Here is an 11239-nt window from a genome sequence, read left to right on the forward strand (position 1 = left end):
TTCCAAAATTTCCATTCCCATGTTCTCAATTTGATTGAATCTTTTTCCATCATTTCCCATGTTATATTTCTACACTTCTTACAACAAAACTACATCGTATCCAGTTATGACCTTAAGGCTGGAGGGCCTTTAATCTCTGAATATTTTGTTATGACATTCCATACTAACTGCTTCCTTCCATTTCCTACAAGAGGATGAGTAAAATATTGCCGCAGTCTGGCTGGGCACAATCAGGAGCCACTTGTCAAAAGAAACTAACTTTATTTTTAGAACCACACACGCCAAACAAAACAGCCTCTCAGGAAAAACCCTCAGAGCCTCAACTGCCACCACCAGCTTTCCACAAGCCTCTCTCTCCCACACAAGCTTCTCCCCACCTCCCACAATCCTCCTGCTCTTGAGGCCGATTGGCTGGGTCACGTGGGCGGAGCCAAAAAAGTCCCCCAATGAGCATCTCCGTGGTCTGAAAGGGCAGGGAAACAGCCCAATGAGCATCACCGCAGAGGAGCCAATCAGCTAGATGTTGCTGGGGCCGAGGAGCCAATCATCAGCCGGCAGCTGGAAGTTTGCTGGCAGCTGGAAGTTTGCTGGGGCCCCTTCGGCTGTGGCTCTCAACAAAATATAATTTAGCTTTTACATCTCTCTCCCTAATTAAACACGGAGTGCCTTGATGCATTAAGTCCTAAAAGGCTTTTTTATATCACGTAGCACGATAGGAGAAACACAGATAAAGCTTACTAAATAACGTTTAGTGATTCACGATGGTAATATCAGAATGGATTGGCATCATTTTCCTTGTTCAAGGAAAAGCTTGAATTAGATAGGAATGGCAGAAGTTCTTAAGGGGATATTCAATCAATGTTGTTTACAGCCTGAGCTTGTACTTCCTCCATTAGAACAGACTGACCAGATGAGAGATCTATTTGGATTTTTTCCTTGGCCTCATTCCACAATAACCTTAGGCAGTCTAATTAATTTTTTATTTTCTTTCTTTTTCTTTTTCTTTCTTTCTTTTTTTGGTTAAGTACAGAGATGTTGTAAAGACAAATCATTGGCAATTAGAGAAAAGGATACCTTTATTTAATTACAAACAAAATTTCATTAAAATGTACTACATAAAATCTACCTTACAAAATACTACATAAAAACACAATTACACAAGATTCTTCCTGTTTAAAACCCTGAAGAAATCAATCTTAAGGAAGTAATATTGTACATGAATTGTACTTTTTACAACAGACTCTGATACATTTTATTCCTTCTGTGTCTAATGCAAACCTTTGCAATGAGCCAATTATATGAATTGAACCAATTTAGTCCTATGCTTGATGGTGGTTATTGATTCAGTTAAATAACTGAATTAATTTTAACTTTTCTTTTTAGTCTGAAATTTTAGCTAGTTGGCTGAAGATTTTGTTTTAATCTGAAAGATGGAAACATTTTAAGTGAAAAAAAATTAATCCTTATTTGCTAAGGGAAATCTTAGGATTTGAAACCTGCTACATAAGGATATCAACAAACTCTTCATTTCATCCATAGTACATCCTAAAGAATAAGTGCTTTCTGATTTTAGAAACACAAAGTTGACTTTATTAGGAAAAAATGTATTTTATAGTTAAAAATAAAAGTTTTGTTTTCTTTCTTTCTTTTACTTTTAGGTACTGGGGATTGAACTCAGGGGCACATGACCGTAAGCCACATCCCAGCCCTATTTTGTGTTTTATTTAGAGACAGGGTCTCACTGAGTTGGTTAGCACCTCACTGTTGCTGAGGCTGGCTTCCTCTTGCCTCCTGAACTGCTGGGATTACAGGTGTGTGCCACCACTCCCAGTTTATTTTCTTATTTGACATAAATTGAGACCTATTTTTCTTGCAAAATGCAATTGTAGAGCTTAAAAAACTTAAAATTGCCTTATGGAAGAATAATCTTGTTTAAAATACTGGAATTCAGTAAAATATATTAGACTAATGAAATTCACTGCACAATGTTTAGCCAGAAAACTAATTAGAGCAAAAGATATGTGTGTGTGTGTGTGTGTGAGAGAGAGAGAGAGAGAGAGAGAGAGAGAGAGAGAGAGAGAGAAAGAGAGAGAGAAATAGTGGGTTAGTTAAAGTCAACCCAAAGCCATAACCTACTCCAACACTTGTTGAGACTAGTGGGTATTCCTAATTCTGACTCATGAATGTGAGGGGGGAAATAGTGACAGCCCACTCAGCCACTTCTATAGAGCAGAAAAATTCAAAACTCAAGTGACTTTGGCCACTTTCTGCTTAATGTTACCAGGAGTAGAGAAGCAATAAAGAATTATATGATCCTCTTTATATCTTTTAATCTCAGGCAAATTTGACCTTTTCCCTCCCCCTTCCTTGTTTCAGCAAAACAATAAGTAGGAAAAGAATAGAAAGTTCCATTGACTTACTCTCATATTAATCAAGAAACACTAAGCCTGCTCTAAGTGGAGAAGTAACAGAATGTAACCAATTAAAACAAATGAGCTCATAACTTAAGGCTTTAGGACATTTTATTTGAATAACCTTTTATTTATTGTATTTGTGTGTATGACTATTTGAACCAAACTAAATGCAACATTGCTTTGGATAGAGTGAAAAGTAAGACTTCATTCACTTCCCTTGGCCCTGTTTTTGCCTTGGGTGATTTATCAGATAATCAAATGTCAGACTTGAAAGGGACTCCAGACCTTTCCAACATCCATTGCATGGATTCTGCCTATAACCACCCTGAATCAAAATTACATATTGTTTTAAAATCCCAAAGCTTCATGTGGTAAGGTTCAGGTATCTTGCTCTGGAAAAGGCTGGAATAAATTAAATTGACCCTACTAAAATTGAAGTAAATTTTCATATCTCTCTTGAAATACAGTGCATGCTATTTTTTAAAATTCAGACATATATGTTTATTAAAACACATATATGTTTATTAAAACACATTTTTAAAATCATATTTACCATATATTTGCACCAGGAAAATGTTGAGAAGTGTTTTGCTTTCACCATTAATAGTGTTATTCTGGGTATTTTCTTATTATGTATTCTCAACTGTTTTTAATATTTAAATAGAAGAAACTCCATTAATTTTTGTAAAATGCTAGTCATTTTTTTGGACTTATTTTCCAATCTGTCAAAATTGTTATGATTATTAATTGCCTTATCCAACATTATGCAATTTGTAAAAGAGTCAATAAAACCACAGTAACCGCAACAGAAGAGGATGCTGCCAGAGACAAACTGAAGGTGGAGGCTTGATGTTACCATCCGTTTTCCTTAAGGCTTTTTGTATCATAAATACATTTAAGCAAATATCCATTTAATACTTTAAGATGGCACAAAAAGACTGATCCTAATCCCTGTGGAACACAAATGTGCCTGGGGAAAAATAAACAAGAGTGATTGCACACACTTTGACTTTAGGAAATTTTGAGCTATTGAAAGTGAAAATTTATTGGTTCAATCCATCATTATGTGTAGTAACATGTTTGGGTCCAATTAATTTCAGTAATCCTATGATACAACTTCAATCATTTGTGCTTTCATTTATTTTGCAAATGTTTAAAATTTTTATAAATATTAGCTGCTCTCAGTGATGAAGATGAAGATGAGGATTAACCATACTCATCACTATTTTCAATATGCCAGGCAACCCCTATGTCTAGTAATTACAACACTGAAAAACACATAGAATTTATTTTTCCTACTACACTTATGCTTCAGAAAAGGAAAAGAGCAACATAGCAAACAAATAAGATGGTTTCAAGTACTGACAAATGCTTTACAGGAACACCAAAGGGTAATACGAAAATGTAATGCCTGAAGGCAAGAACATGTTTGGCAAATAATAGAGTAAGAATAAAGTGGATCATAAAGCTAAAATACTTAATGAATATTAGCTGAATTAATAAATTAATAGCTGAAGGGAAAAAGAAAATGAAGGCATGAATGAATGTCCGAGAGGAGAAAAAGACAAGCAGATATAAATCATCCTCAAAAATGCTTCTATTTCATCAATCATAAAGGGAGAGCAGGTAAAACTAGTCTCTGTTTTCCTGCCCATTCCCAGAGTTGCATAACAGCCTTTTTTTTTTTTTTTTTTTTTGTAATTCTGGCCCGAAAAGCTATATTTTGCTTTAATGAGAATATAAATCTGGGAGATGAGGACACACTGTAGTATCCCTTGAACTCCTTCTTCCAGAGATCAGCCCCAAGCTCTGTGACCAGCCTTTGTAGAGGGCAGGCTGGAGAGCAGATCCATACACTAGAATGCCCCAGATCCCCAAGTGGGGTGAGGGAATGAAGGTGTTACAAGTTTCTTCAACCATTTTTCTGTGTAAAACCCTAAAATGAAGTTTCAAATGCAAATCTTGTTGAAAAATAATTAAAATTTTCTTTTCTTTCCCCAAGGAGTCAAATAAGGCAAACTATTGTGTCATGATGAAAACTAAGCCTGTGCACCCTCCACCATGATTTCAATTGTTGGGATTAGTTTCTCACTTGAAGAGCATCTGCAGGTGGGATTATTCTTTTGCTGTTCTGTTTGATTCAAAATATTTTCTGACAGATGGTGATAGCAGTAATAAGAACTGCATATCTCAAAGGTGAAAGAACGCCTAAGCTTTTAAAGGAACTATAATCATAAATAAATATATTTCAAGGTGTTCCTATGTTTTACTGAGCTTTGGGATATTAGAGGAAAAAAATCTTAGAGGAAGAAAAAAAAAGGACGTTTCCTACCTCCTTTTCCACTTCTGAATAATATTAACAAAAGGCTTGATATTGTGTTCTTGGCAGAAAACTTCATCCTTAAGATAAAATTATTTGAATATGTTAAATATAGTACTTTTATAATGATTATTTGGTTCAAAATTTGTAGCTGAGTACAAACATGTAGCCAATGTTCTGTATCCTAACTGCAAGACAGAGACAACTAAACTTAAAACAAATGTTTATGAAGCCAATTAGGATTACTCAGGAAAAAGAATGAAAGAAAATTAGCATATGTGTTAACACTAAACTTATCAAATGAAATAATGTGCATGGAAAAATTCCTAGACAGCTGAAAGTATTTATTTAATTTCAAAGTCATAGCAATGTGGAAACTTGCCTATGAAAGTGTTTGGAATATATTTTCAAGACAAATCAGGATGATACTGCTTCAGAAAATGAGAGGCCACTATATATTAGGAACTAGGTGTGATGCAACTTAGTCTGGAATCCCATTTCAATTCACAAATGCCATTTTCAACATGAATTGCAAATAAACTCAGATTTCATTTGTAGTCTTACTACAACAAAAACTAGTGAAAAGTTTCCATTTTCGATTTATTACTATTCCAAATGTTAGGGTTCGTTCCTTGTGTATTAAAAAAGCTATTTAATGTAACAATGGTGGCAAACTGGAGTAAATCCAAGTCTGTGATTTTGTTTGTCTTTTTGTCAAAAATTGTTGTATTTATGAAAATTTTTGACAAAAAAGACAAACAAAATTTCCAGTGTAGAAAACATTGACAATTTTAAATCTGAAGGGTAAAAAAGAAAATAATACCTTGCTACTTCTTTCTAAGTTGCACTAAAATCACTGAATTTAAATAAATTAAAAACATTAGATGAGGGCATAATCATCATATTGAAGTGGTAAATTTAACATATGACTAATATTATATTAGATCTGAACTATATTACTTAAGATTTGAATGCTTCTTATAAGAATATGATTGCTAATTTTTTAATTCTCTCAAACATTACAGAAAACACATTGCTTGAATTTTTAAATAAAAATTATCCTTGAGGATAATTTTTAATTTATTTACCTCTTTAATAATTTTTAAAGAGATATAATAAAATAAGATTATGATAAGAATTTAGATAACACATAAGAACAGGCACCTACTAAACTCCCAATCTCTTCATCTTGGACATAAAGAGATGTATATCTCAGAATGTGTGTATATGGGTGGTGGAGAAAATGGGTAGCTTTATATAGGACATAGGAAATCTAACCAATATAGGAAAAATAGGTTATATGATAAAGAATTATTTTTAAGTGATGTACAATATGCTCTGCTAAAGGCTTATCTTAAAATGGAAACTATAATTTGTAAGGCAAGTTTGCCTCCTGAAAATGAAGCTCAATGCAATCAATTTTGAAGTGTTTTCACTAAAATCCAAGTCTGAAATCCTTCCCTCTTCAAATTTCTACATATCCACTAGACTTTTAATTAGATTTATTCTCTGCTTATATCTGTGCTTACCTATATTTAACTTTTGTTTAAAATGCTATTTAAGGGATATTCAAAATATTCCTCATAGAAGTGAAATTTATTTTCTTCTTTGTCTGGATGGTGTATAATATAGATAAAATCTGTATAATATGGAAAATAAATACTGTTTAGTTAAAAATAATAAAATCAGAAGATATACATCAGAATTCTAAAACATATCAATTAGGTAAGTTATGGATTGAATACCAAGTTATTCAGTAATATCATTTCTCAGAGAGATCTTAAGCTACATTTTATGTATTTTTGATATTTTGATATTTTTCCTCTCACCTACTATAATTGGGTATTTGAGTAGCACTGAAAACATACTTCAGTTTTTTTATTAGAAATATACTCAGAATAATACACCAGTCACCAAAAATATTTTGTTTTTCTTTTAGTGTCTTTAGCACCAAGTATTACAGAAAAAAAAATAGGCTTGTAATTGGGTTTATGTGTCTAAGAAGTTATAAAGGGAACAAAGAGACCATCTCTGTGATCAATGCCCATCTTTATACATGAACTGTAACAATCACATCTCTAAATTACTCAAAATAAAATTTAATATTTCAATTCAAATCAGGTTGTATAGTCTTCTTTTTTTTTTCTTTTTAATAAATAAATTTAGTCTTACCAGGAAGGAATTCCTCTAAAGAGTTTCAGATTTGGCTTGGATAAATTAAAAGGCAAACATTACTGGGAAAATTGCCATTTGTCAACTGTTCCATGTCACATCATGTGTGATACAGTTCTCTAAACAGCAAATGTCAGAATACTGACACTCTACTGTACAAACTAAAACAAGTACAAAATTGAGCATAAATGATCCAAAAATATTGGCAATGATGCATTTGTAAATGAACAGTATTTGTGATAACTGTATCTTATTTCTAGGTTTTAGCAGGCCTGCGTTTGTTTCTGTAGTACCCTCCTGAGGGGAAGGGGGCAGAGAACAGAAGAGTGAAGTTATTTTTAAAGTTAACAAAGAAGAAATGACTTTGAATCCTTGCTTAATTAAAAATGGAACAGTACAAGTGGGTGACTCACTTCTATCTTAAAAAGCTAAAAATTTTAAATTATGCAATATCCTAAAAATACAAAGACTGATTCAAATGTTTTTTTCACATAATAATCTTCAAATAGATTCCCAAGAAGCTCACCTATTTAAACTGTATGTTACTTTCACTGAAGTATACTCTCGTAATTGCAAAATATAAATAAGCAAATGATGAGAGGTTTATTAACTTAAAAAGTTCCTTATATTATAATGAAAAGACAATCACTTCCCTTTTAATGGATCAAAAAGTTACAGTACACATTCTTCAAATATTCAAATCTTACCTTAGGAGAAAGATTAGCACGAACTGTTTCTTCATCCAATTGTGATTCAACATTTTCTAACCATTAAGGTACTAATTTATGTATGAAAGCAGAGGTCCTACATGTTACATTTTATTCAGAAATACAGATGACATTTCCTTTTACTAGGTAGCTTAGAGTGACTAGTTCTTGTCATAATGTTGTCATAGTGATAGTGACATCAATGTGCTTCATGGTAATCAGTGCAGCGATTTATCTGAGAAAAATAACAGCACCAGTTCCTGGTATATTTTATATGTGAAATGCTGTAAAACATGCTGTTTAATATATTACAGGTAAATGAGCTTTACTTAAGGAAAGCACTCAGGACTTGAGATTAATTGATTGATTCATATATCTATGAAATGTAGATAAAAACATAAGAGTGTGAAGGAAAGATGGGGATATTGGTGAACATAGCCAAGAGATCATGATTAACTGGTTGCTAAGGAAGAGTTTTCTCTCAAATGCCTTTGCCAAATACTAAAGCTCCCCTAGTTTAATTATTTTTTTAATCCTTTTTAAATTTTTTGGACTCCAAGAGTGATATTGTGGTGATAGTCCACAATTCTGGATTCCATCCTACACAGCCTTGGCAAAATGCCCTCAAGTAATCACCTTCCATGCCAAAGGACTACTGTTGAAAAATGTCTGATGACGTGCTTTCTAAATGGTTCAGTGACCTCCTACTCCAGTTCCCTGATGGTTGTTATCACAGTAAACAATGAGAACAATGTTGGCAGAGCCTCTTAGAGGTGGAGAGAAAATACCCATTTTCAGGTCACCAGAATAGAAAAATGAAGGACAAGAAAAAACAAAACAAAACAAACAAACAAAAACAAAATAAGTTAGAATTTTTGTGTGCTTACAATATTTTAAAATAATCATTTTAAAATCAAACTATGATGTAACTAAGTTTTCACTAAACATAATTACAGAATATATTGTTAAAATAATAATTCAAAATGTGTTGACTGTTAAATGATCCCATGCTGAAATTTGCCCCCCCCATCCCCAATGTGACATCTCTCAATCCTGGAGGCAGTGTCTATTGCTGACTATGCAGATTCATTGTGAGAAGACCATGAGATGCTTCATGGATGCATGAATCCGACCAGACATCACTTCCTTATCTGCTAAGAAAAATTAATTCTAATTAAAATAAAGGGATAGCAGAGGCTTTCTGGATAAATTTCACTTTATCACAACTAAATTTCAGACTAGAAAGAGTTCTTTTCTTAAACATTTTCTGATATGTGTTCAAAATATCAGTTTATAGGAGATAAACAATGAAAATATCTGGGTTACTTACTTCCAATTACCTGTCTGCTTCACTGATTTTTTTCATTGGTGGAACTGTGAAAAATACCACAGCTCCTTTGTCATCCTTCTAATTTTCTTTAAAAACAATGACTTAGTAAATAGTCTGTACCCAAAACATAAACTTTTAATTGGTTAAAAAAAAATCAGTGTGTTTGCTAAGGGCTCTCCATGAATAAAGAAGGCTTTAATTAAAGCTATAGTATTTTCACTGTTATTAATAAAATATTTTATTTTTATATAGAAAATCTGAACAAGTTATGTATTTGAAATTAGAAATTTTAGATACTTACTTTATGCCATGTCACCTCAGACTGGTTTAGTGCGAGCCAGTTGGGACAGAAGAGGCAGAAGATGTTTTGGCTGTTCAGACTTCCATGTATCATCTTTCTTAATTGTTCCCCCACTTATCGCAGTGTAACCTGGATTTCTGCCACTCTGTCACATTTCCTGGGGCCTGGTGATTCTACATCACTTGTTTTTGTGGATGCCACTGCTGCAGAAATTTCAAGTAAGTTTTTCCCACCAAGTTTCCATGAGCCAGAGATAAGGCCCTTAGATGCTGTTACTCTATTACCTGAAATTGCTAGGAAATCTGAGCTAAGACCAAGTATCACGAGACAGGAAGGTTGTCAGGAAGGCTGAGTATCTGAGAAGGACTACTAGAGTGCAGCAGCCCATTAGAGCTACTTTCTCTATTGATCTTTCATTCAGAAAAGAGAATTGACATTGTCTTAGCACTGCTGGGCCAGAGCCTTTGCATCTTAGCTTCCTCACAACTTCAAAGACAGGTATCAGTATTTACATTGTGTAAATAAGGAAATCAAGTTCATTTTGTGCCTTGACAATTTCACATTGAAGATTAGAGAAGCCTGATTAGAATACACTATTTTGACTAAAACAAAGATGGGTCTCTGAGGTCATCAAGAAATCTCACTTTTTACTACTTCTGCTTCATGTCTGCTTTAAATAATAAATGTATTTAACTATATTCAAGAGACATATTTACTATTGCAGTATGGGAAGCATTAAGGAGGGAATGATTTCTGCAAACTGATGGAGACCTTAACAAAGAATTCTAACTCAGAGTCTGCTTTCCTTCCACCCAATTCCAAAGACCTATAAGACATACCTCTGAGTAAGCCCAGCCAGGAACTGAGGTGCAGTCAGACAAGAACTAAATACAATGAGAAGTCAAATAATACACCTAGGCACACCCACATATTGCATACATATGTGTATTATTTGACCTCTCATCATACTTACATCAGTTTTGAGCTTAATTATAGACATATTTGAGTGGCCCAAATGGTAGCACAGAGTTATAGAGAGTAGATATAAGTTCCCCTAAACAGATAGAAATACATTTTGAGAGTTGAAAGGAAGCAAACAAGCACTAATATAAGGAACCCTTGTAGGACAGACTGTAACCATGTGTCCCATTTATATGGCAAAAATATTCTGAAATTTGGGGTTTTCTAGAAGTATGTTGGTGGAATTTTAAACTGTGTTTAAAGTACGAGTTATATTATTTTTGTGATAATAATATTTTGATGTATCCCTTCAATCAGGGTGGTGAATGGCAGGCACCAATTTTGCTGCAAAATAATATGAACTGATAATGATATTTATATAAAGATTAGTGATATTTTTCTGTAACAAAGAGTGAAAAGTAATGGTGATCATGGACAGAGAAAAGAACATGAGGTCATGGTGGCAAGCTGAAAGGTAAAAATAGGAGAAAGTCTTCGAAGAGAGAGGCACAGGCTATCATGGACCAGTAGGAAGCATTCATTATATTAAAATAGCACAGATAGTTATAAGCTCTAAAAGATTTTCTTTTAGGCGTGAAAGTGTACTAGGATTGTGGGATAAGTAAATAGGGAGCTCATGAATGTGATAGATTTCCTGATATCAAAAAGAAAAAAAGTTAATGTTCTTTGTCCAACTCTTCAGCCTTTTAGGATATGCAGCCTGATGGTGTTGCTGATATGGTGGGTCTAGTGTCTGGGATGAAACTGTCTCTGGCACAAAAGCAGAGTCATCTCAACTGTGAGGTCTTGAGTGGTGTCACATTATCTGAGGTAATATCATCTCCAATGACTAGTCTCTGGACACTGTGGTCTGGGATATGGGATTGAGGTATCCATATTAAGTAGATGCCTATTCAAGTTGATGTGGGTCTGGTTTATGGATATTATAGTAAAACTAAGTCTCTTGTAAAATCTGAGGGCAAAGATGGATCTGGAAGCTTGACTTGTAAATATCTTTTAAGTCAAGGCTTTTTG

At 33.7% G+C, this 11239-nt stretch overlaps 1 protein-coding gene across 1 annotated transcript in view; it reads right to left on the bottom strand.

The window, feature by feature from the left end:
- Positions 1 to 7769, bottom strand: part of Dgkb (diacylglycerol kinase beta) — a 769121-nt gene extending 761352 nt beyond the window's left edge. The window contains exon 1 of the mRNA XM_058585317.1: positions 7614 to 7769. The gene's annotated coding sequence lies outside the window, so the exon portion shown is untranslated. The remainder of the gene's footprint in view (positions 1 to 7613) is intronic.
- Positions 7770 to 11239: the final 3470 nt, after the last annotated feature.

The sequence above is a fragment of the Marmota monax genome, unplaced genomic scaffold (assembly GCF_021218885.2).
Source record: "Marmota monax isolate L192 unplaced genomic scaffold, Marmota_monax_Labrador192_F-V1.1 WCK01_AAM20220418_F8-fsc00057, whole genome shotgun sequence".
Lineage (NCBI taxonomy): Eukaryota > Metazoa > Chordata > Mammalia > Rodentia > Sciuridae > Marmota > Marmota monax.